This window comes from Suncus etruscus, chromosome 4 (assembly GCF_024139225.1).
Source record: "Suncus etruscus isolate mSunEtr1 chromosome 4, mSunEtr1.pri.cur, whole genome shotgun sequence".
In the NCBI taxonomy this organism is placed as follows: domain Eukaryota; kingdom Metazoa; phylum Chordata; class Mammalia; order Eulipotyphla; family Soricidae; genus Suncus; species Suncus etruscus.
In genome coordinates, this window is record NC_064851.1 from 50,299,267 (window position 1) to 50,326,915 (window position 27,649).

General features: G+C 37.4%; 1 non-coding gene and 1 pseudogene across 1 annotated transcript; one reads left to right on the plus strand and one right to left on the minus strand.

Moving 5' to 3' along the window:
• Positions 1 to 21,837: 21,837 nt before the first annotated feature.
• On the minus strand, positions 21,838 to 21,956 carry LOC126007719 (uncharacterized; annotated as a pseudogene).
• Positions 21,957 to 26,520: 4,564 nt separating this feature from the next.
• LOC126007842 (small nucleolar RNA SNORA51) lies at positions 26,521 to 26,653 on the plus strand. Its single transcript, XR_007495321.1, has one exon. It is a non-coding gene; the product is annotated as a small nucleolar RNA SNORA51 (small nucleolar RNA).
• The last annotated feature ends 996 nt before the right edge of the window (positions 26,654 to 27,649 follow it).

Genomic DNA, 27,649 nt, shown 5'->3' on the forward strand with positions numbered 1-27,649 from the left:
GTGAGAGTTCTCAACATCTCCCTGTCATCCCTTCATAGGCCAACCAGGGTGAAACCCAAAAAGAATATACTAGTTCTGAAAAGAGGAATGAAAGAAAGTGTACTAGTAGATATATATAGGGCACTCTATCCCCAGAAAACTGGATACACATTCTTCTCCAATTTACATGGATCATTCTTCAGGATAGATCACATGCTGGTCAATAAAACATAACTCCATCAAATCAAGAGAATAAAAACTGTATGGATTACCCTTTTTGTTCACAATGCACTGAAATTAGAAGTAAATTACAAATGGTCACAGAAGAAAAACTAACACCTGGAAATTAAAACAGTTACTACTGAACACAATTTGGTCAGAGATGAGATCAAAGAGGAAATCAAAAGTATACTTGAAACAAATTTGAATAAAGACACAAATTATCAGAATTTGTTGGACAAAGCAAAAGCAGTATTAAGAGAAAATGTTGTAGCTTGGCAAGCACATATCAGGAAGGAAGGAGTCTACATAAATAATGTAATGACACAGCTTATAAAATTAGAAAGTGATCTACAAAATGAACCAAAAATAAGTAGGCAGAAGGAAATAACAAAGCTTAGAATAGAAATCAATGAAGTGGAAATCCAAAAATCTACCCAAAAGATCAGAGAAAACAAAAGTTGGTTTTTTGAAAAAATAAGCAAGATTGATAAACGGCTAGTAAAATTGACAATGGATGGAGAAGAGAGAAACTTAATAAACTGGATTAGAGGAGCTGGAGCAGTGGCGCTAGAGGTAAGCCTTGCAAGTGCTTGCCTAGAACACACCATGGTTCAATTCCCCCGGCATCCCATGTGGTCCCTCCAAGCCAGGAGTGATTTCTGAGTGCATCGCCTTAGAGTAACCCCTGTGTGTCAAATGGGTGTGACCCCAAAACAAAAACAAACAAACAAAAATAAACCGGATTAGAAATGATAAGGGGAAATCATGACAGATACTACAAGGGTTCAAAGCGTAATCATACTACTTTGAGAAACTCTATGCCACAAAACAAGAGAACCTGGAAAAATTAGATATATTCTTGGATTCTTATAGTGTCCCACAGTTGAATCAGGATGATCTAGCATATCTAAACAGATTCTTCAATATTAAAGAAATTAAAATGCCAATCAAAAGTTTTTTCAAAACAAAAGCCCAGACAGACCCAGACCTAGTGAATTCTTTCAAACCTTTCAAGAGAATCTACTACCAATTCTTGAACACGAAGCAAAGATCCTCAACAAAATCCTAGCAAATAAGATCCAATACCTTATCAAGAAGGTCATACATCATGTTCAAGTAGGTTTTATTCCTGGAATGCAAAGGTGGTTTAACATACATAAATCAATCATCATACACCATGTTAACAAAAAAAAAAAAACCCTATATGATCATATCAATAGATGCAGAGAAAGCATTTATTAAGGTCCTACATAATAAAAACTCACAATAAGATGGGAATGGAAGAAACTTTTCTAAATATAGTTAAGGCCATTTACCATAAGCCGATAGCAAATACAATTCTCAATAAACTAAAAGCCTTTCCTCTAAAATCTGGTACAGATGTTAAAATTTAAAGGAAGCCTTTCTGCAACTATTCCAGGCTTTTAGGCAATATTGTCACTCATTGCTTATGCAAGGAATTTTCAGATTTGAAACAATGAAAGATAGTTAAGTTAGAAGTCAGAAAGGTCTCAGACAATGAGCATCTGCATTAATTATTGTGTGGTCCCTTTAGAACTTTATTGAGTTTTATATTCATCAGAGTTAGAAGAAGCAGGATCTAAAAAAAAAAAAAAGGAAGAGAAGATGTTAAAGGAAGAAACAGACAGTAAATACAGACAGTAGAGAATGAGTAAATTTTTTCTCTTGATTCTCTAACCTTCAGTATTTTCACAGGGTCAGAGATATGAAGAAGTCAAGCACTCATCCTGCATGTGTAATTAAAGGAAGAACACTCAAGGAACTGGCAGATGACAGTTCCAGTGTGTCTATGACACAGAAAAATACTGGCCTTAGACTTGTTCAACTCAAATCATGTCAGTAATTTCATGTGGCCTAGGAAAAATACACAAAACTAGGCTATGCCTGCAAATTCTTAAATGTGAGAAGTTTAAGTTAAAAACTGGCATCTTACAACTTTATATTGCTGAAATAGCTATTTATTTATGGTGACAAAATTTGTTACAACAGTGGAGAGCATCCTTAAACATCTCAGGTACATCTCTGTCAAAGCCTATTGTAGAAAATAAATACCCCCTAAGTCAAGATCCTAACTCCTAAAATCTTTAACTGGGGTCATTGTTACTATTCGTCTTAAACCCATACATTTTGTATGGCAATCCACTTGCCATCTAGGTGGGATAATGACACCTGAATTAGAATAGAAAAAAAAACTGGGTGAGTTAAAAATGCTTATAAAAGAATTTGTTTGGATAAGAAAGTTTTCCACAGTCTTTGGAACTTTATAATGTGTCTTTATAATGTGTAAAAACACAGGAATATAAAAAAGGCTGACTGGCTTGACAATAGTTAATGCAGCCATTTAACCTATGGAACTTTTACATCCAGGTCTCACTGGTAGTGATTCTTAGAAATTGGAAATTATAGTAACTGATTTAAAGTTTCCTTATTATTCCTTTGGTCGAGGCCACTATGGCATCCTCTTCCTATGTTTAAGAGAATATTAATTTCCTCCCTCAGAGCAGGAGAACTGATACTGGTGAATCTCACTGTCTTAGTTTGACATACTAGATCATACTTACTTGCTAGTTCTACCAATGAAGTGATTTAACTCCTTTCCATGTAAAACAAACTGGGTTCATAGTCTGTTGTATGAGAACATGTGGTACAAAATTCCAATTAGCCAATTGGGCTAATTTTGCCTTGAGAACTGTCTCCTTATACACTCCTTTTTACACACCAAGGTATTTTATGGTGCTGCGCAACTTTCTTCTCTGTTGTAGATAATAAAATCAGGCCTCTCTAATTAGAGATCTTAGTATTTACAGTCATAAGACAAAGCCTAGGATAGAGTCTTTCTTTACAGTTCTCGAAGTTCTATTTCATCACTGTTGTTGTAATCAGCCCTTTATAAATGGTGGTTTTGGTTTTTGCACAGATCCTAGAATGTAGGCTGGTATAGAGTTTTTTTCATTATGTTTTTCAGAAGTTCTATTCCATTGCAGTTATCAAAGTCAGATATCTGGGATTGGAGATCTTATTTTTTGTACAGATTCTAGGCCAAAGCCTAGGCTAGGGTCTTTTTTGTTGGTCCCAGGGTAAGTACTGCCCAGTCTTGGCTGTCAAAAGTCAGTCTGTAGTTTTTCATCTTGGATTTTGCACAGGGCGATGTTTCTTCTGGTTTTATCTTACCATTAGGACAACCTGTTCTTAGATCAGGTTATTGCTGGTTCCTAAAAAGAAAAGATAAATTTTAACATCTTAAATTCAACATCTTGCAGTTCTTGTCTGGTTAGTCCTGAATGTTAATACTTATTAGGAAAATGTGCAAGGAGCCAGTTTTTTTCTGAGGGAACAGGTTTTGTTTTAGGGCTAATACAGATAACTAACTTCCTAAAGTCTGACTAAGAAATAGTTTTTAGGAATAAAAAAAAACATCTTGCAAGTCTACCTGGTGAAGGTTTTCTCAATAGCCCAATGCTATTTCCTGGACAAAACTTTGAATGTAAGTTCTGAGGCAAGGTCACAGTCAGGTTTCTGTAGTTAGCAATCTTGGCTTTTGCACAGATCAAAGGATGATGTGTCTTCTGATTTCATCTTATTAGGTGGTGAGACAAGACAATCTGTTCTTAGACCAAATTGTTGCCATTTCCTCATTGTCAGGATGTCATACCAAGACTGGTGCATATTGGTATCAGTGCAGTATTAAGAATGTCCCAGAGGGAGTTTGGTTTCTGGAGCTGTTGATGAGAACTCTGTAGGTTCTATGTCTGAGATCTAGGGTTTGGGGTTGGACGGTTGCTGTTTAATCACATGGAGTCTAAGTTGGGACCACATGACATATGTTCAAGGTAGACAGTGCCCCGTATTGTAAAATGTGTGAATTATTATCCCTAGTAGATAATAGCTTGTTTCTATATGTAAAATTTCTCCTTTTAGTATGCCTTTGCAAAAAGAAATGGTACTAGCTTATATTGCTGGTGCATTTGGGAGTGAGAGTGTTAGTCTCCATCATCTCTGTGCCCTGGTTTTGACCTAAGCTTTAATCCCAGGCAAAACTTTTTCTTGTAAGTTTTTGTACCCAGCAGAACCAAAACACCAAAAAAGGTGAAGGGTTTTTTTTTTGGTCTGATATTTTTGTATTATTTTTATGTTTTCCTTCCTTTTCCCCTTTCTTTTCTTAAACTGATTTTTATAGTCTCTAGAATGACTCCTTCCATTTTTTGCTGTTTAAAGTTTTGCCTCCCTTTCTTTTTTTCTTTTTTTCTTACCTTCAAACAGAACCACATAACTTGAACCATCTTGTTCTGCCTCACAAATTGAGGGGGAAGTAATGAAGGGCACCAAGACCAAATAGTCGTACAAACATTGAGTAGAAATAAAAAATAATCAGACTTAAACACCAAATCCAAAGCCAACTACAACAGAATTGATACCCAATCTACAACAAGCTAGACACAGAAAGGACCACTTTTACTAGCAGCCTGAGGGGCAAAGAAAGGGTGATATGGGATGCATACTGGGAACAGGGGTGGAGGGAGCACAATATTGGTGGTGAGAATGTCCCTGATTCAATGTCATTATGTACCTAAAATATAACTGTGAAAGATTTGTAATCCATTTTGATAAAAAATAAAAATTATTAATAAAAAAGAATTATCAAATGATAAAGTCTTTTAGAGATGTCAAAAACATTCCTTTCTATTTAAAATTGAAAGGACATATAAAAGGCAAAGAAAAATAAAGTTGGGTCTGGCATGATAGCACAGCAGTAGAGCTTTTGCCTTACATGTGAATGACCTGGTTTGATCCCCAGCATCCCATATGGCCCCCAAAGCCAAGAGTAATTTCTGAGCATATAGCCAGGAGTAACCCCCTAGCATCACCGGGTGTGGCCCACCCCCCCCCCAAAAAAAAAAGAAAGAAAGGGGCCGGGAAGGTGGCGCTAGAGATAAGGTGTCTGCCTTGCAAGCGCTAGCGTAGGACGGACCGCAGTTCGATCCCCCGGTGTCCCATATGGTCCTCCCAAGCCAGGAGCAATTTCTGAGCGCATAGCCAGGAGTAACCCCTGAGCGTCAAACGGGTGTGGCCCAAAAAAAAAAAAAAAAAAAAAAAAAAAAAGAAAGAAAAATAAAGTTGTTTCTGGTGCTGAGTTTTCCAGGTAAAGAGACATTTTATCAAGGCTATATTTGCCTGTAATAATCCTTATGTTAGGAAATAAAATATTTTACTATTACACCCAAAATACAGCAGAAGGGAGATTCATCTTTAGGCCAATTAAATGTTTGTTATAAAGCATGCAGAGTGTCATTTTCATTTACAGAGGCCTTGTTCAGTCATTCATGCTGAGGGAGAAACTTCTCAGTGGGCCTGCTGGTGAGATATTTCTCAGGAATTTTTGTCCAGTCATCTATACTGAGGGAAAAACTTAGCAGGCCTACTGGTGAAATATTCCTTTAGAAATCTTTAGATTCCTCTTATGTTAATGGTGTGATAGCATTTGATATGCAACTCACTTCTTTTCCACAGTAAATTATACATTTCTTACTCACCCACCTCCCAGAATGAAATTCTAATTTCTAGAAAGCATATAATTGCCTCCAAACAGGAACAGATGTACTATGAAAGACTCTCCAGAACTGGATTAATAAAAAGGTCTATCATCTATCTATCTATCTATCTATCTATCTATCTATCTATCTATCTATCTATCTATCTATCTATCTATCATCTATCTGTCTGTCTGTCTGTCTGTCTGTCTATCTGTCTATCTATCTATCATTTATCTATCATCTATCTATCTTAACAGTCTCTGATATGTTAAGTCTTATATTAAACTTTGCTTTCACTTAAGATGTTTTGCTCTCTTGGAAATTTTTTTTTACTATTCCATTCATTGGACCCATCAGAGCCCAGGCCCATGATGCATCAGATCTAAAAAAACTGTAATCTGAAAAGTTGTTTGGAAAGCAGCAAAGATACAATATGGGGTGTCTTAATGTTTGAATCATTGCAACCATATCCATCTCCCCCAGTTAGAAATTCCTACTGGACATTGGTGGTGGGATTGGCCCTGATTCATTATATGTTGGAAACCAAACTATGACGGACTTTACAAATTAAAATAACAAAAAACAAATATTCACTGGGTCTCTAAGTGAGTGAAAAGCATTGGCTCTTCTGTAATAACCCTTGTAGTTATTTTCTTTCTTTCTTTTTTTTTTTTAATTTGACACATTTTACTTGCAACTTAGAAACTTGTTTATCAGTACAATGATGTGCAAAAACATTCCAAGGGCCCCACCTGGGTTAGGGCATGTTTAGATCCCCACTTAGGGGATCCCAACCCTAACCAATTTGCATGCAAAACAAAGCGATGGAAGCAACGTCTGGGGGTTCCATCCACCCCCCACACCACCTACCTGTTTTACATTGGTCTCATAGAAGAGTGTTTCATCTGAGGATTATAATAAAGATTGTTAGTGCTATGGGCATATAACAGACTTTAACAAAATTTGATATATGACTTCAATGGATCATTTGATTCGCCAAAAGAGAAAGTGTAATTAATATGCTTAATGATAAATTTAGGTTTATTATTCTGTCATGTTAAATACAATTAATTTGGACTATTAACAACTTTCTAAGAACTTTATTTTTGTATGTAAAGTATTGTAAGCAAATTCCAATAAAATATCTCACAGATTATTAGTGCTGAATATCACCTTAATGAATCAGCTGTATAGTCTATCTTATCATTTCAAAAATGTATAAACCGAGGCTTGAGAAGGTGACTGGAGATAGAGCAAGGATTTAGTCTGTACTAATTTTTGTAATTCAAAAGTAATATTTTCCAGGGCCGGAGAGATAACATGGAGGTAAGGCATTTGCCTTTCATGCAGAAGGTCATTGGTTCAAATCCCGGCATCCCGTATGTTCCCCGAGCTTGCCAGGAGCGATTTCTGAGCGTGGAGCCAGGAGTAACCCCTGAGGCTTCCAGGTGTGACCCCCCAAAAAAATTTCTGACTGTTAAAGCAGCAAGTGATTTAGTCTGAAAATTGGAAAAATAGGCATCTCATTTATGGAGAAAATAAGAATTGTAACGTAGATATGGACTTTGTGGATAGTCTTTTATCTATGTGGGAAATGGCACAAAGCTTAACAGTGATCATATTTATTAGACAATGTTAAATATGAGACACCAAAAACTAGCTCTGGATATCAAGGAAAATTCAGGACTCCCTGGATCATTTGGGGAGTGTTGGCTCCTGCATGTTTTAGATCAATCCTCCTTTAGCTATACTTTCTTCATATACTTTGAGTGATGATTTTGGTGGAAACTAATCACTTCTATTCATTTTTAAATTTCATTTATTAATTTAGGACTCTTGGTTATTGGGCCACACCAACGGTGCTCATAGCTTATTTCTTACTTTGTGTTCAGGGATTATTCCTGATGGGGCTCAGTGGACAATACATAGCACTAGAAATTGAACCAATTTTGGCCATGTGCAAGGCAAATGCCCAGACTCCTGTAACCATTTTCTTAGGCTCTCTCTTTCCCTGTGAAGTAACTTCTCGCTTTTACTTATTAATTTATTAATAATTAATCAAAATATCAATAATTTTATCAGTTGGGATTAATAAAATTTTTCTATGGGGATTAGAAGCTTATAAACTATCCTTAGCCCAGAAGATAGTGGCCCCTCCCAAATATCCAAACTGAGGCACTTATCTCTGTGACACATTGTTAATAATATCTCCAAGGAATTCCATACATGCTCATAACCCTGGGTTCTCCTATTATCATGTGGGGGTAGAACCAGCATTGCTGCTTTTGTCACAGAGGAAACCAGTAACTAATTTGAACTACAAGAAGGAGAATGTTTCACTGAGAGGCTAACTGGGCCCTGACACCCCTCACAGCTGCTTTCTAAGTGAGTGGGTTTAGAATTTAAAGTCATGTGGTACAAAAATGGAGCTTGATTTCTTATTCCATGATGAAAGACTTACTTTCAACTTACACATACATCAAAGACGCCCTTTCTCCACTCTTTCTACAATAATGCTAGATTATAACTCATAAAAATGTGAGTTGTCACAGGGCCCTTTCCCCCAAGTAGGGGTAAAAACTGTTGCCATATAGATTGAAGACCCTTGAGTCTTCATGATTGTCAATTGAGAATAAGCTGATGATTATGGGTTTCATTCCTAGAAAATTTTGAAATACTCTCTTTCTCTCTTATAATACAATACATTCTTTACATTCTTGGACCTTCTTCAAGTTGGGCTTCTGACTGGGTTCTCCCTCCTCGTTCTTTTACACACCCATTTTCAGCTTTTTCTGAAGCAAAATTAACTCTGACTTCCAGGCCCCCCACCCCACCCATCTCAGTGTTTCTAAGCATATAGAAAGTCAGTTTAGGCAGCATAGAGGGTAAGATTCTATATACTAATAGGTTCTATTTCATAGCCCAAATTCATACTTTTAATTAATTAATTTATGCTTTTTTATAACATGTTTTAATTTTTATGGTAGGTGCTTTTTCATGGGGTATATTTAGATGTGTATCGGGCAGTGTTATATCTGAATTAAGCTACCAAATCTGAATAAATTAAGTTCAAGACTCTGAAAGTAAAAACCCATGGCAGACATCAGGAGACAGTGAGCTATTCTTGATACTATTCAATTTCCCCTTTGCCTCAATAGCCCTTTCCCTGAGTAGTTTTTAGTCTTTTCTTTCCTTTCTCTCTACCCTTCCACACTGTCAACAACAGCACCCAGCATAGCATTTTGCTAACTTTTGAGCCAAGAAAAATAAAAAGTGGAAGAGGAAAACCTGCAGGGCAGAAAAAGTAAGAACAAATCATACTGGATTTATAGATTAGGAATGAAAGAAGCCACAGAGAACCCTTGAGACTTGGAGTTAACAATTCCAGTGGAAGAGGAATGTGAAAATGAAAACTTTGTGGTGGCAGACCATTCCTTAATCTGCACCCATAATTGGCACTGCAAGATGGCCCAGCCCCTTAAGGACCTGCATGGCTGGTGGTGATGGGCAAGGAAATGGTTCACAATAAAGTCACACAGGGCAGAGTCTATACGTAAATGAGAATGTAACCGTGGTATGAACAGAGTAGGAATGTTACTTAGAAAGCATCTGGAAGGAGAAGCAGGGCTGTAGTATCTGGTCAGGTGGTGCCTGAAGTGCAGTTGAGGTTAGAGAAGCCCTGGTGGCATATCTGGACCTGACCTGGGTTTTCTGAAAACTAGTGACTATTAAGTGACTGATTAATGAATTCTTTTCAGTGAATCTTTGTAGAAAACTCAGAGATGTGTTCTTGGGGGATCTGAAAGCAAAAATCAGAAGTTCTACAAAAGACAATCATGTTGCCTCCCAGGACTCATGGACATCATTGTTCACCTTCTGGGACTGGCACCAGTAAAAGGCCCCTAGAGTTTAGTCTGTACTTGAAGTGAATGACATCCACTTCTTTCTCCAAATTCCACTGGTTAAGCTCACATCTTGCTCCTCCCTATACCTTCCAGCCTCTGATCCCCATAAGTCTGTGACAAGGATAAATTTTGACTCTGGTCTTAGGCCCCAAGTATAGCCTTCTCTCTGTTCAGAAAGAAGCACCACCATAGATAGTAACGCTTAAGGTACTCCATCTGAAATAGTGAACATATTCTGCACCAATCCTGGTTCTAGCCTCAGCACCTTTGCTCATAAATATGTCCTCCCAAGGCTACTGTAGGGCCTGAGCGAAAGAGAGCACAGGGGTAGGGTGTTTGCCTTGCATGTGGCTAACCCAGGATGGACCAGGTTCTATCCCCAGTGTCCCAGATAGTTCCCCAAGCCAGGAGTGATTTCTGAGCACATAGCCTGAGTGTCACGGAGTAGGCCCAATAACCAATAAAAAAAAAAAAAAGAAAAAAGAAAAAGAAAAGAAAAAGAAAAGAATCATCACCTTATAAGCCCTTTGAAACCTAAGTGAGTGCAGCTTTTGGCACCTTTGTATGTAAGACAACCTTTATCAACCTTTATACAGTTGGCTTGGTAACTATAAGCTTTTCTAGTCAGCTAGGTCCTCATTCTGTTATGTTTGTTATTCATCTTTTTTTTTTTTATCAAAATATGTGGTCGGTACCTATTTTATATTTACTATGTTAAGTGCTGAGACAAAAACAGAAACATGGATGATAATGATCTCTGTCCTTTAGCAGTCCAAAATCTAGATGTAAACATAAATGAGTCTAGCTTTGAGCTCAGTAATCTAGCCCCTGGGACTGAGAACAGAAAGGAAGGCAAACTTGCAGGCAGAATCTCAAGGTTTTCCTCTCCTGGGCAAGTTGGTCTTCTCAGTCCATTTTGGCACTCATACCTTATTTTCTCATCCTGAAATTTTGCTTTTAATTCCTTCCTTCCATATCCCTACACTTCCCAATACAGTTATCAAATGTGTTGGTCTAATATCAGGGGTTTCCATATCCTTTCATATCCTACAATCCTACAATTTCTGTGCCTTTCTTTCCTATGATTTGAGACAGACACCAGTCAAGTGTCCGGTTGACGTGTTACAGCCCTTAGGGTCTCCCTGATCAGGACTTCTGCCTTCCTGCCTCTATTTTCCTAACACAAATCAGATTACATGGATTTAACTTTCAGCATTACTGGCTTGACCATCTCTAGGCACTTAGTGGAGGAGGGACACAAATGATACCTCTGACCCAGGGAGGAAAAAAATGTCAGTTTCCCTTTGCACCAGGGAAGGGAAAGAACTCAGCTAAGAGCCAGCATGGCCAAAGGCAGAGATCTCATGGTGATTGCATATTGGGACCACTTGACAGCTTTCCTAAGTGAGATGACAGAGTTATATAACCATCTCTAGCACTGGATATGCCAGTCTGGCTGAGTCCCGAGTGTATAGAGAATGGAAAGCTCCCCTGGGTTATACTGGAAAGCACTACTCCCAGTGTTGGGGGCCTATCTGTTTCATGCTTAGGGTAAATTAGGTGTTGTCAAAAAAGGAATAAACATCAAGTGACTTCTCATGGGAAGCATGTTGTTCATTTCTTTGCTAGTTCTTTGGCTCCTGTTCCCAAACTAAGCAGTGATCAACTAGGCTCACAGACCTGACCTTGGCTCTGAGGCTTTTGTAAACTCAAGCCACTGGACCTAACTTGCCAAAAGCCAGTTGTGTTTCCCAGCTAATCTATGTTTCAGCACTTAACCTATTTCTTATCCAGAAATATTCATTCTGCTTTCTAAAGAAATTTTATACACATGATTTTAGTGACCACTTTAAAATTGCATAGTTTTGTATTATATATGAAACACAACTTGAAGCAAGCACAATATTTTCTGGGTCTGGTATTGATTTAGAAGGCCTCTTCATATTCTGGGGTTTGTGATAATCCAGTAGATTTTATATGTTTTTATGCAATTCTTTTATTTCTTCAGGTGTCCTTTTTGAGAAGATCTGTTTATCTTGCACTTCATGAAATCTACCTACCTACCTACCTACCTACCTACCTACCTACCTACCTACCTACCTACCTACCTACCTACCTACCTACCTACCTAGCTACCTAGCTACCTAGCTACCTAGCTACCTAGCTACCTACCTAGCTACCTACCTACCTATCTATCTATCTATCTATCTATCTATCTATCTATCTATCTATCTATCTATCTATCTATCTATCTATCTATCTATCTATCAATCTATCTATCATCTATCTATCTATCTATCATCTATCTATCTATCTATCTATCTATCTATCTATTTATCTTTAGGTTTATTTCTTTTTAAGATTCAGCAAATGTGCAGGCCTGTGTTTGGAATGGGAAAGGGATGGTCTTATTCCCTTTTGGCATTTTTATTCACTTTCATTAGAAAATACATTTATTTGGTGGCAATCACAGCAGTTGCACAAAAACTGCTCTGGTCTCAAAACATAACACTGTTTATAAAATAACCAATCTTCTCCCCAATCAGGAGGGCTTCTTCTTTGAATATGTCTGTTACACTTGGGAAGGAAGAGCCTCTGAATTGGCTCTCTATCTCTACCTGTTTTCCACCCATGGGGGTAGTCCTACATTTCCCAATAATGACCATGGGTCAGAGAGATTTCCATGGCTTGTTCCATAACTTTCTGTTTACCGGCTCATTCTGCTTGAAGCTAGCGGTGGTGAAAATTCCTGTTTTATCTTTCTAACTTGGTATGGATTATTTCCTGTGTTGGCATTGCTTTCAGACCTGTATTCTCCAATTGCTCTGGGATTGGATGTGAGGATTTCTCTTCATTACACCATGGAAGAAACTCTGTTTCCTTAGATGAAGGTAGAGGAGCCAGACATTTTTCTTCCTTATGTAATTCATAGTTACAGGCTTCATGCTGTTCCAAACAGCCTAATTACTAAAGTCAGGGTAGGTGAAACTCGAGGCAAACCTGTCCAGGTAGAAGTGCTACAGCTACTTTCTTTTCTGCAGCCTACACTTTCTTGCACTCTCCTCCTTATATGCCTATAAAGATTCCATTTTTCTGTGTTTCTTTGTCTCTGCTAGCTTTTTAATGCAGGCCTTTGATTTGGTCTCTGATGTCCTATTTCTTCCCCCACTTCTTTTCACCATTTTTCCCAACCTAATAATTATGGAGAAAAACATTAGCAACAAAACCTCTCTCTTTCCCTTGCTCTTTTAGCAACATAAATATTCTTGATTATGAGACATCTAGTACAGCACATTCATTAATTTTTAATTTGTTCCTTCTTGTGGTTCTTGTGTTCCAGGGACTGAAGGACCACGAACAATGGTCTCCAAAACCTTGGGCTGAGCCATTGTATAGATGAGAGCATAATGAAGTAGGATCAAATAAATATCTGCTTTCTGAAATAGCTCTTCAAGGTGAATATAGATTTTCATCATATTAAAACCCAGGTTGTGAGCGAGAGTTTTTATGCCTGAATATTATTAGCATAAAGAAAAATAATTTTAAGGGTTTACAGACTGAAAGAATTATTCCTTGTAGAAAAGTTGTTCCTAAGGCAGCCCACAGGACTCTGGATAGATAGCTTCATTGCAGAGTCCTTTGAAATCTACTGGCTACTGGCATTCCTCAGGTATTTTTGGTCAAGCTGTTAACTTATTACCACCACGACCTGTCAATATACTTCTCCCCTCTTCTCCCTCTTTCCCTCCCTCCCTCCTGCCGATATTCCCCTACGTACCATACAAAGGGCCTCCTGGGAATCTCTAGGGGTGACTCACAGAAGTCCCCCTTCACACCTCCTAGACCTGTCCCAAACATATTCCTCTCCTCAGTATCTTCTTCATAATGCATGGATCTTTTTCTTGTCTGGCAACTTCAGATGCTTGGAACCTCAGGATAAGCCTTGGTGCATTTTGTTCACTATTCTGTCTGATAGTTTGGCTGTGAAGACAGACATTCAAGTGTACTTGAACTACATCTCTTGAGTCCCTCTGTAGTTTGTTTTCCTTCCCTCATCTCACATCTGGAGGGCAAATAGTCCCCAGATAAACTTTATTACCTGCTCATCTGGTTTGTTTATCTTTATCACTTTTTAGAAAATAATTTTTATTGAGACCTCTCCTCCCTCATTTTTCCCTCTCCTCCCTTCTACTTTCTTTCCTTTCCTTTTGCTCCTTCTCTTCTCTCCATTCTCATTCCAATCCCCTCCTTTACCTCTCCTCTTCCCTCTCCTCCCTTTTTTCCCTGTCCTTGCTGCAAAAAGAGAGTTAAGCTGATTTTCTCATGTACTTGGCAGAGGTTCCCACCTCTGTTTGTGGTGCAGGTTCACAGTGCTCATTGGGGTCTCATTATGGTACCCAGACACATCGGTGCATTTTTTTATTGGGAGTCTGCAGTGTGCTCTTACTGCTGCTCATGCACTTTTGGCCTCAGTACTCCTTTGTCTTTAGCTCCAGTTTACTGTGGTCACTCATGCCAGTTGTGCTGCTGAAGTATTGTGTGTTGGAGACACTCACTCTATTATGGACTCAATGGACCTGGCACCATAGGCCTGAAGGATCCTGAAGATGCCATGATAATTGGGCTAGTGGTGCTGGGCATCACAACTGGTTGGTGCTTCAGTAATGCTCAGGGAACCATTGGGTACATTGCGCCATACTTGGATTGCACGCATTCCAGGCATGCATTATAACCCTTGTAATTACCTCTCTAGGCCGATAATTTATTATAGGGTTTATTTTGGGCAGTTCTGGGAACTCTTAGGTTGCTTCTGGCAGAACTTGGCTGGTTAGAATCAGCCCTGTTTGGCCTGGTGATGCTGAGTAGAACCTAGGATTATACCTGCTGTGCTCTTTTTTTTTTTTTAATTGTTTTCTGCTTCTTAAATACACTATGTTACTTCCTTCGGCCCTTTGTATATGTCATTTCTTCTGCCTGGACTATCTTCCCAAATATCTCTCACTTCCTGAAATTCTATTCAACAACTATCTTTTCAGGAATGCCTTCCCTGACACTTCTGCCTCAATTTCCAATCTCTTGATTCTGTCTTTTATTCTACTTTTCTGTATTTTTTTCTTCTTCAAACACTTAGCTGGCAGAATTTCTGTTTAATTGTTTATTTCTCATAGTCAATCTTTGTCTTCACTCCTGGCTGGGGTGTAATTTCCAGTGGAGCAGATGTTCATTCTGTTTTATTCAGTTTTAATCTCTATGTTTAGAATAGGCTTGCCAGAGTAAGTATAAATAAGCTCATGGATGGACAAGAAAATCAATAGACAAATAGATGTATAATACAACTTTAGGGAATAGAAAGTGCTAAAGAGACAAATTCGGCAGGTCCATGAAAAAGTGTTGTTGTCAGGGCTGTCTCCTCTGAGGTGGTGGTCAGCCATGAGGATGCTCATTGTGATGAAGAATATGAGTGAGATTTGACGAAAGCTCTCTTTATCTTCTACCTTCTCTGTGTTTTCTTCTACAACCATCTTCCTTCCAATCTGGGGAAATTCCTCTTCAGACACTAGTGATCTTGACTCTTGTCGTGGCTAGACATCAGTAAAACCAGATTTTTTTCTGGCTGACTTACCTATTCAATGAAAAGAACAAAGATGCCGGGGCTTATCTAACTATCTATTTATTTTTCTATCTATCTATCTATCTATCTATCTATCTATCTATCTATCTATCTATCTATCTATCTATCTATCTATCTATCTATCTATCTAACTATCTATCAATCTATCTATCAATCTAGCTATCTATTTATCTATCATCTATCTATATTATCTATGATCTATCTATCTCTATTATCTACCATTTGTTTATCAACAATCTATCATCTCTTTCTCTATCTATCTATCATCTATCATTTATCTATTTGGTCTTGGGATGTCAGAATTGCTCATTTTGGAATCCCACTGGCAGCTGCTGACAAGCACTTGGCCTATTGACACCCTCCAGCTACCACTCTCTTTCTCCAGCCCACAGGGCTTAGGGTGTAAAGCTTCTGAATTCATTCTGTGTTGGGGTCCAAAATAAGAGCTTTGTCCTGGATGGGAAATGAAAGTCCAGTTCTATGAGGTCACCTCCTGGGAATCAGAGGATTTATCTTATAGATTTGAAGTGAACAAACACTCTACTCTCAATAGGTACCATCTGGAAGATGGTGTTTTGAAGCTTTAAAGGAAAAAAAAGAGTGCTTTAATCTTCTTAGTGTATTTAAGCATCAGGCTTTCTTTTTCAAACTCAGCTGGGGGATCAAGTTTACATCTGTGTCATTCCTGAGAAGATACATCCCAGGAATTATGTGGTAGGAGTTTAGGGCCTTACCTCAGTAGTGCTTTAGTGACTTCAGACAAAAATGGCATTTAACTTCTGAAGTTCCTTCCCCAAATTCACCACAAACCCACAGGATTAGCAGCTCTGTGAGGAGAGAGTTTCTCTCTCTTGATAAACCTCATTTTTGTCTTCTACATAACTTCAGGATTTGCCAAAATACATTTTTTATTTACATGATAAAACTGTTGTATAGAAAGCTCTTTATAGCACCCAAGCATTACTGAAACTGAGCAGCTTCATTCTAAATGCAAAAACCGAATAACACAAATTTTATTTTCATTTCACTTTCTCTTTGGCTATTTGGGGAATTTATATTGGCCATTTAATTTTACTGTTTATGGTTTTATGAGAATATTATTTCTGTGTAAAATAATATTATTTAAAATTGTGACTTGTTTTAAAGATTTTGTGTCTAAAAAACTAAACATTATCTTTTTGTTTTTTTATGTGAATTTTGAAAGTCAAGTTCTTTTTAGATTTGTATCCAAAGGAGACTAATAGATAAATCAGAAATACTGTACATTGTCTTTCATTTCATTATATAATTTTAAAGAGTTTCTATTCTAATAATTTATTAAATAGCGTTTATCCAGTAGTGACTATTTATGATACCAAAGTTAGTTGAAGACCCATATGATCAGTGACCAAACATTAGGTAAGGCTCATAATAGAGAAAAACTGTATTCTGTCCATATTTATACCATCAAACTTTATTAATATATGATTTCCTCTTGACCAGAGATATAAATATAACTTGAAAATAACTAATGACCCTTATCCATAACTTATAAACACTTGCCCAAAAATAAAATGGCTTTTATTTATTAACGGTTATTAAAAGTTAGAGACAGGGCCCGGAGAGATAGCACAGCGGTGTTTGCCCTGCAAGCAGCCGATCCCGGACCAAAGGTGATTGGTTCGAATCCCAGTGTCCCATATGGTTCCCCGTGCCTGCCAGGAGCTATTTCTGAGCAGACAGCCAGGAGTAACCCCTGAGCACCGCCGGGTGTGGCCCAAAAACCAAAAAAAAAAAAAAAAAAAAGTTAGAGACAGGGGCCAGAGCGGTGGCACAAGTGGTAAGGCGCCTGCCTTGCCCATGCTAGCCTAGAATGGACTATGGTTCGATCCACTGGCGTTCTGGCATTCTATATGGTCCATCAAGTCAGGAGCCCCTGAGAGTCACTGGGTGTGGCTGAAAACAAAACAAAACAAAAAAGTTAGAAACATAGCAAAAACATCTACTCTTTTTTAGATGTTTATTCCACAATAAACACAGTGTTAAGAGATTTTCATGAATTATCTCAGTTATTCCCAAGACAACTCTCTAAGCTAGATTCCACTGTCTACTCTATTTTACAGCTGAAAAAACTAAGATATATAAAGTGAGTAACATAAAGGATCATATCCAGAATTTGAATTTTAGAACCTCAGAGCTAACCACTGTACATATTGCCAGCCAGGTTTGAAAACAGCTGAATAAGCAGGAGTAACCTTTACTTACAAGCTATTTTTTTCTGAAAATATCTGAGTTATATTTTCTAAATTCCAAGACTCAACCAATATAGTTGAGCCTTAACACTTTAATATACTTCTATAACATAACTAACATTTGCAATTTGATTCATGCTTGATGATAATGAAAATTTAGTCAGAGCTAAATTTGAGAGAGAGAGAGAAATAATGAGAGAGAGATAATACAAAGAATAATGTTCAGGAAATCAGATTAGTGAATAGTTAGACAAAAGAGTACATAGAGGAGGGGCCAGAGCTATAACACAGTGGTAGGACGTTTGCCTTGTACACAGCTGCCCAGGACAGACCTGGGTTCAATACCTGGCATTCCATTTGGTCCCCCAAGCCAGGGACAATTTCTGGGTGCATAGCCAGGAGTAACCTCTGAGCATCACCGTGTGTGATCCAAAAACCAAAAGGAAGTCCATAGAATAGGATATGTGGTTGTGTGGTCAGGTTGTGTATATCCAGAAAAATAACTGTATGAGTGAAAATCTGTATCTAGAAGAATGTCTTTTAGACTGTAGAAGTTTATTAAAGACACATTGAATACATGCACACAACATTTGAACCCAGCATTCAAGTCTTCAAATGTACTCTGGTCACAGAATGAATATCTTTAAGGCTACTTACAGGTTGTAAAGAAATAAGCAGAAATAGCTTCTAAACACTTGAAAGTAATAGTCATTTAGTTCAAGAAATAAAGGACCCAGGGGAAGAATAAACTCTAAAAATCAAGAGAAATCGAGTTATCACCACACTTTTAATGCCTTATCAAGTTGACTGCTTTTGGAGAGTAGAATAGATAATTTCTAGTCTCAAAGACTAGATCAGTGCTTCTCAATTATTTTCTGTCATGCCCCCTAGGAAGAAGAAAATCTTTTTTGCATCCTCCCCATGTGACTGTAAATAGTATCTTTATTAAAAAAAAACTTTAACCTGCAAAACAAAAATATATAAAATAATTTGAGCTGATTTTTGTTTTTGTTTTTGTTTTTGGGTCACACCTGGCAGCGCTCGGGGGGTATTCCTGGCTTCATGCTCAGAAATTGCTCCTGGCAGGCTCAAGGGACCATATGGGATGCCGGTATTTGAACCAATGACCTTCTGCATGAAAGGCAAACGTCTTACCTCCATGCTATCTCTCTGGCCCCTTGAGCTGATTTTTTAATCAGAGGTGATGTCTGTATTAATGGCTACCATGAGCACGTTTTGCAATGCATAGCTTTTCGAAGCAGGGTTTGAAGCTGGACACAGCAACTCTTAGCTCCAGAGGCATACAGAGACATAAACACGGGACTTAGCTTGTTATAACTGTTTGCCAAGGTCACATGCGCCCCCATTTACAGAGACTCATGCCCACCCCGGGATGCACACCCCACTATTTCAGAACCATTGGACTAGAGAAACCCATATAATTTATTTAGTTTCACAGTTGACAATATTATTACAAGGGATTTTTATGCACTACACTTGAGTATAAGCCAAATTTTTCCAGCAAAAATATTGAACTTGGCTTATAGTTGGGTCATACAGGTTATTTGATTCAGTGCCCAGGCACCAAATCAAGTGCACATAGCCTCCAGTCATCTTCTGCCTTCTGCTGGAGGGTGTGGTGCTTCAGCTCAGTCCACAAGTTGTGGCTGAGCTGAAAAGGTGGGCAGTTAAACTGAACTGTACACCACTGAACTATTTAACCCATAATATCTGTGCTTTGTATGAGACCAACAGCAGTAATGAATATGTCTGCGAACTCAGTGATGATGACAATGTCTATGCTGCTACCCTCATATCAGATAGAGCTGAAGCTCTGTTTGGACATACAGATGATGAAGAGGAGAAATCCAATTTTGAAGGATTTTCAACCTTTGTGATTTAGTTTGATTAGCTGTTAAGCTACAGTTTTCTGCACTTTATTTAAAGTTTTAAAGTTATTGTTGCTAGTTTACAGGTTTTCTTTAGCAATAAATATTGAAAAGCATTTAACCTACTGAATCATCAATTATTGTAATTGCTTTGGGCATACATTTTTATTTTTAAAATTTACCAGTGACTGCTGCATTTTCCACCTCAGCTTATTCTCGAGTCACTAAATTTTTTCCAGCTTTTAGGGTAAAATTAGGGGGGTTTGGCTTATACTAGAATGTATATGATATTTGAAAATAGACCAAAGATTACTAATAAAAGATAACTGAACATCTCCAAATGGAAAAACTAATAAAAAACCAGACATGTTATTTTCAAATGATCTTGTGTAAAATATAGGTATCCTACTAATAAAATGATCTCAGTGTTCTCAATTTGCACAGAAAATACTGAAGAATGTAACTTCCTTAATTTACCACATCCCTTACCTCTCCATAAAGTTTATATTTGGGAGGGTCCCATCTGTTGCAAGTCAGCCCCTGAAGAGGTTGACTGATGGAGGGGTGGAGGATGAGGTCTTTCCCCTCCAGCTCGGAGTACGCGTCTGCCACCCTGTTCAGCCAACCGTTCTGAGGTGAAACGGTGGGTAAACAGCTCGCAGACAGTCAGGCTGGTGGAAATATTAGCTTTATTGGGTGGACAAGACTGAAGTCCAAAGCCTCAGCATCAGTTCCAGCCAAAAGCCCCTCGTCTTCCACAGACCCTTGTTTTTATCCCCCAGAATCAGATACCACCCAATGGTGGGATCAGATACCATTCAATGGTGGAAGCAGAATCAGGTACCACCCTAGGGTGGGGGCAGAATGCCAGGTCACACCCTAGGGTAGGGCACAATCATCGATCAGGGTAGGGACATAATAACATAATAATCCCATAAAATGTTTACATACACAACACCCACCTAATGGTGCTTGGGGCTTAGTCCTTGTTCTATTATCAGGGACCACAGAGCTAGAGGGACAGAGTGTGCTAGGAATAAATCCAGGGTCAGCTGTGTACATAAGAAATTCCTTACCCACAGTGCTATCTCTCAAGGGCTGCAGCTAACTTTGGTCCAGTTATGTTAAAGAACTTCTTTGAGTTCCCTCTAGGAGAGTGGATGCATGGATGGTGAAATATGAAAAAAATGAGGGATCACATAAGGTTATGTGAGAGAACAAGATGTTCTGATTTTAATGTGAAGAATCAGGGGTATATATGGAGGATTTTCCCATTTACAGTTTTTTTCCTATGGCATGAAAAGAATGTTCTCCTTAGTTAAATTACAACATATCTCCCTTGTTAATGAAAGCTTTTATAAAACAATTCACATGGCTCTAGGTGATATGCAGACCTGATGAATAGATAGATACATTTCAAGTAAGAATCCAGAGTTAAAAAGAGAAGATGAATTTTAACATCTGAAAGTAGTTCCTATCCAGCTAGGCCCTGGATGTCAATACTGTAAAGATTAGAGGATTGCAGGAGTCATCTTTTCCTATCAAACTTACTTTTTCTGAGGGAACAGTTTTTGTTTTTAGGGACTAATAAAAGAGACAAACTTAACTGAAAGAGATGCAAATATATATCTGGTAAAAGTTTTCTCAAAAGCCCAATGCTATATCCTGGCCAAACTTTTACCTCAAAATTCTGAGGTAAAAATTAGCAAGTACTCAAAGTTCTTTAGCTATGTACCAAAAGAAGAACATTCCTTTCTGTTTAAAACTGCAAGGGTGTTTAGAAGACAATGAGAAATAAAGTTGTTTTTAAGTATTTTTTGATGCTGAGTTTTCCAAGTAAGGAGAAATTTAATCAAGGCTATATTGGCCTGTATAAATCCTTAAAATATACACAATTAATACAGCATAAGGGACATTTATATTTAGGCCAAATTTGTTTGAGCGCGAGAAATATTACCATCACTATCAAAAATCTTTGTCAGCCATCTGCACTGAGAAAAGACTTTCAGTGAGCCTTCTGATGAGATTTTTATTAGAAAATGGCGGTGATACTCTAGCACCTTCCATAAAATTTTCTAAGACTTCCATTTCTTCTATTGATAATAATGAAAGAGAATATATAAGAATTAAATATTATTAGAATATTATTGGACACATTATAAAGTTGGAAAATAATATAAACCAAACATTTTGGTCGAACAGTTTTAATAGCTATATGTTTATTCTTATTTTGTGATAGTTTTTGGATTTTGGACCACATCTGGTGGTGTTCAGTGATTGTTCCTTGCTGCTCTGGGCTTAGGAATCTCTCTGGGCAGGCTGAAAGGATCATATGGGGGGCGGGGCAGGGATTAACCCAATATCATTCCAACCCTTATTTTGTTATGTTTATTGTCTACCTTTTTTGTTGTTGTTGTTCTTCCTTTTAGCCTACAGCACTCGGTATTCCCAGGCGGTCTCACATTCAAATACTAACCAGGCCCGACCCTGCTTAGCTTCTGAGATCAGACGAGATTGGGTGCGTTCAGGGTGGTATGGCCGTAGACTTGTCTACTTTTTTAATTTTTGGTTGTATGATACAAGATTTGTTTTATTTATTGGTACAAGTTCATTGTATATTACATGAGCAATTTTTATGTGAACTGACACTTCAAAGAGAAGCATTATTTCTTGTAATTCTGTAGAGTAGTTTCTCTGATCTGGGCAGCTTCAGCAGATCTCTGCTGAGCTGGTTCCTGCACATGAGGCAAGTAGGTCCTGCACATCCTATTAAAAGATCATCAGTACAATAAGAGAAAATTTGTGGGCATTTTAAAAACATCCAGGACAATCTACAATATAAACAAACCAACCTTGGTTAGGTTACTGGAGAATGATAAATAAGGTAACACAATATGCAAACTTTAGGGGATTTAGACTATACTAGATTATTCAACTGCTCATTGCTGTTGTAAACCATTAGCTTTAGAGTAGTCTCCTATGTAGTAATGGTAGGTTGCAGTAAGATTTTGGTACTGCGTTAGCTTTGTTTTTTCTGGATAAAAGACTCTAAGACAAAGATTTGCATGAATATGAATTAGTGGGAAGTGCTCATGGATTAAATGGGATGTATATGAATATGGGGGGGAGGATTTGTTGAAAGAAGAATGTGACTTTCAGTGCAGTAGCAGAGTGACCTTAGTCAATGTCATAGAAGTTCTGAATATAAATCTAAACTTCTGTAATTGTATGGGAATTTTGGATGTCCTGGAATGGGAGTGGACACATGTTGCAAGAAAGAAAAATGTGAATAATTTGTATACAGGCTTACACTGAAGTAGTCCTTCCTTGCATACATTCTTTCAGTATGTGATGAGGTAGTTATTTCCATCTTAGGTGGTGACTCAACTGGCCATGAAAAAATATGGTATAGGTAGAAATGTACATGGTTCCTGTACACTGGGGTGGGGGGCTTACACTCACTTGCTGCACAAGTAACCCAGGTACAATCATTTGAATGAGTCTGACTATTCCGAGAGATCACATGGAGAGAAAAGTAGATACTAAACCAATGTTTACTCCCTACTATAATATAATGAGATCATTCAAAATTGATAGTAACAAGCCAACCAGCTAACTGACACATATGCAAGCACAACAGAGATCTTCCTAGACAGTCCAGACTAGAACAACAATCTCCTGTCACACAGAATGTGAGAAGTGGTATATAATTGATACTTATAGTTATAGAGCTTTGGATGATGTGGTTATGCACCAAAAATAAATCCATACGCCACTCACACCCAAATGCAACACCTAATATATATAAATAATATAGTTGTTTAATTATTATTTGTGGAGCTAAAATGAATATAAGATTATAATAACTACAAATAAAAATTCTTCAATCTGACTGATCTTGTAAATCACTAAATTAAATGATATGGTCTTAAAATTATTGGGTGTTTAGAATTTTTTAAGAAGTATAACTACAAGAGGTAATAAAGGAAAGTTGTGTAACTGGTAGAAATCCAAAGAGCTATATGCCCTATCTCTGAAGATATTAAGTGTAGACATAATAAACTGAGTCTAAAAGTTAGAATATACTCTTACTTATTGTTTTAGAAAACAAAAATTGAAAAGATTTTTTCCCATTCTGTTATCTGTATTCTTGCATTAAGTAGGGTTTCTTTTGCCATGCAGAAGCTTTTTAGTTTGATATAGTCCCATTTGTTTATAGTTGATGCTAACGTTTTTGCCATTGGTGCTCCATTCTCAAAGACCCTTTTGATATAAAGGTCTTCGAGTGTTCTGCCTATTTTATTCTCGATAAACTTTATAGATTCAGGTCTGATTTCCAGATCTTTGATCCATTTTGAGTTGACTTTTGTATAAGGAGTGAGACATGGGTCGATTTTCACTTTCGTGCATATGAGTTTCCAGTTGTACCAACACCATTTGTTGAATAGGCTTTCTTTGTTCCATTTCATATTCTTGCCTCTTTTATCAAATATTAGTTGGCTATATATCTGGGGGTTTATGTCTGGGAATTCTGTTCTAATCCACTGGTCTGAGGTCCTGTCTCTGTTCCAGTACCATGCTGTTTTTATTACTATGGCTTTATAGTATAGTTTCAAGTTAGGTAAGGAGATGCCTCCCAACTTCTCATTTTTCAGAACGTGTTTAGCTATCCTGGGTCTTTTATGGTTCCAAATGAATTTTATAATTGATTGTTCTATTTCTTTAAAGAATTGTGTCTGGATTTGGATAGGGATTGCATTAAATCTATATAGCAGTTTGGGTAAAATAGTCATTTTGACTATGTTAATTCTACCTATCCATGAGGATGGGATGTTCTTCCATTTCTTTAGATCGTCTTCAATTTCTTTCTGAAGTGTTTTGAAGTTTCCCTGGTATAGATCTTTCACTTCTCTTGTAAGGTTGATTCCTAGGTATTTGATATTTTTTGATACTATCTTAAATGGAATTGTATTTTTAATCTCTCCTCAACTTCATTGTTTGTATATAAAAACGCTACTGTCTTTTGTGTATTGACTTTGTATCCAGCCACTTTACTGTATTGGTTGATTGTTTCTAGGAGTTTTTCTGTGGATTCTTTAGGGTTTTTGATGTATATCATCATATCATCAGCAAATAGAGCTAGCTTGTGTTCCTCTTTCCCTACTTGAATTCCTTTGATTCCCTTCTCTTGTCGGATTGCTATTGCTAGGACTTCTAAGGTTATATTGAATAAGAGTGGAGAGAGTGGACAGCCTTGCCTAGTTCCTGACCTTAGTGGGAATGCTTCTAGTTTCTCGCCATTAAGTATAATGTTGGCTGTAGGCTTTTCATAAATAGCTGTAACTATCTTAAGGAAGGTGCCTTCTAACCCTATTTTGCTGAGTGTCTTTAACATGAACGGATGTTGGATATATCAGATAAAGGGCTGATATCTAGAACATACAAAGCGCTCAGAAACCTGAGCCCTTCAAAACCAAACGAAGCCATAAAAAAATGGGGAGACGAAATGAATAGACATTTCTCTGAGGAAGAGAGAAGGATGGCCAACAAACACATGAAAACATGCTCACCTTCACTCATCATCAGGGAGATCCAAATCAAGACAACAATGAGATACCACCTTACACCAGTGAGGATGGCTCACATCAAAAATAATGGAAACAACCTTTGTTGGAGAGGATGTGGTATGAAAGGAACTCTCATTCATTGCTGGTGGGAATGCCCCTTGGTCCAACATCTATGGAGAAAAGTCTGGAGAGTGCTCAAAGAACTCAGAATTGAGCTGCCATTTGACCCAGCAATTGCTCTCCTAGGCATATACCCCCAAGATGGAAGGACATTCATTCCAAAATACGTATGCACCCCACTATTTATTGCAGCACTCAGTATAATAGCCAAATCTTGGAACCAACCTCGATGTCCAACAACAGATGAATGGATCATTAAGATGTGGTACATATATACAATGGAATATTACATGGCAGTTAGAAATGATACAATCACAGACTTTGCAGCAATGTGGATGGACCTAGATCATGTTATGTTAAACGAAGTAAGTCAGAAGACAAAAGAAAAACACAGAATGGTAGCACTATTCTGAAACACCTAGAACACATAAAAAACAAAAAAATGACATTGAAGAAGCATAACTGCTAGAACCACAAAGAAAGACTTCATAAACTCCATTCCCTGATCTGCACAGCCACCAAGATCTCTAGAAACAGGTCTGATTTTACCATCCAAGATAAAGTAGAAGTCTTCCACACACCACGAAAGCAGCAAGAGGAGAATAAATGATCATGCAAGGAGCCTAGAGTTAATCCCATGACAGTATACTTCAGGAGTGGAGTAACCCTGTATCTCCTAGATCAAGGGAATTCCCTTTACAATAACCCAAATGGTTTCTGTGCCTATGCAGGGGGATAAAGAAAAGGAGAAAAAAAAAAAGCACAAAACAATCATTTTCCCACGTTTAGTTATCGATTGATCTATTTTTTTGACGTCTTTATTTTGGTGTGGAGATTACGGTGGATGTCTCCAATATTATTTTATTTTATTTTGTTTTGTTTTTCTCTCTCTTTTTGCACTTGAGTATGATTTGATTTCAGAACCGAGATTATTGTGTGGTGCCTGTCTTTATTGCTGTGGTGCTTATCAGTTATTTAATTCGATATTTTTTTTTTGTGTATTGTTGTGGTATTTTAATTATTTTTTTCACATCCTCTCTCAAACTGAGGTTGGAAGCCTCTAGACAGGACTCTGCCTATTTTCAGCATATTTGATTTTTGATTGGGAAGAGGACATATTAGGTGATGGGTATTCCCCTGACTCAATGTGAATATGTACCCAAAATACTACAGTGAAAGATATGTAAGCCATTATGAAAAAAAAAATTGTGTTTTTAATCAGAAACTTTCTTTGACTTACATGTATTATTATTATATCAATTATATTATATGTTATGTTATGTCACTATATTATGTTATATTAGTTTACCTCATTATGTTAATCAATTTTGTCCTTTAAATAAATTCTTACTTTAAAAAAAAAACAACTTTAGTTTGCCCTGAAGAAAAAAAAATAAAATAAAATAAATAAAAGATAAGATAAGGCCTCCCAATTCTTACCACAGGCTGTGTTCTTTACACTGGCTGTATAGAAAGAGGAGGTACAGTAAAGGCACCCCATATACACCTCAACACAGGCCCCTTGCCGGGTATGTATTGTGAATTGGGGGACAAAAAAAAAAAAAAAAGAAAACAAAAATTTACGGGGCCGGCGAGGTGGTGCTAGAGGTAAGGTGCCTGTCTTGCAAGTGCTAGCCAAGGAAGGATCACGGTTCAATCCCCTGGCATCCCATATGGTCCCCCCAAGCCAGGGGCAATTTCTGAGCACTTAGCCAGAAGTAACCCCTGAGCATCAAATGAGTGTGGCCCAAAAAAAAAAACAAAAAACAAAAAACAAAACAAAACAAAAAAGAAAACAAAAATTTACTTAGCATATTTTTGCAGTCTATGCATGTAATATTAAAATAGAAAAACCAAGAAAGATGAAAGATGCTGGTGTTTACAGAACAATATAAAGACAGAAGACATAAGCTTAATGGATGCATACATTCTAGGAAAAGAAGGATAAATTCTTATTTTATAATTTAATATTTTTGACAATTATTTTATGTGTCAATTCATATTCTCATACTTTAAAAAGTGAAACAATAGCAACAATAAAAATTGAGAATAGAACATTCAATGAACTATTAAGATATACTCTATGGTGGGCCATTTGCTGAAGTGAAGAAAATGTGTGTTAATTCCTGACTAATGCTGCTTTCTCCCACAAGTTAGTGTTAGTGACAAAGGCAGACTAATGGTCTGTGGAAAATATATGTCAATGCCATTACTTCCCCTTCATAGAACTTTCTGCATACAAAATTTGTGAAACTAGAGATTATAGGGTAAAGATTGACTTCAAATTTCCAGTTTATATCCAAGAACATGTAGTAGTTCATAGCAATGAAGAGGATTAATGGATGAAGAGATTCTGGGAAGATGAGCTTTCTTCTGGTTATATTTGCTATATTAAGCTTGAGAAGCCCATGGGAAGTCTGGGTAGTGGCTATTATCTAGATGTATTTGTGCTCAAGAAAATAGCTTAATGTAAAGATTTTTGAAATAAAACTATGTTGGGTTACTGATCCTACTCTAATCAATAATTGTACTCCACCCAAGAATGTGACTTG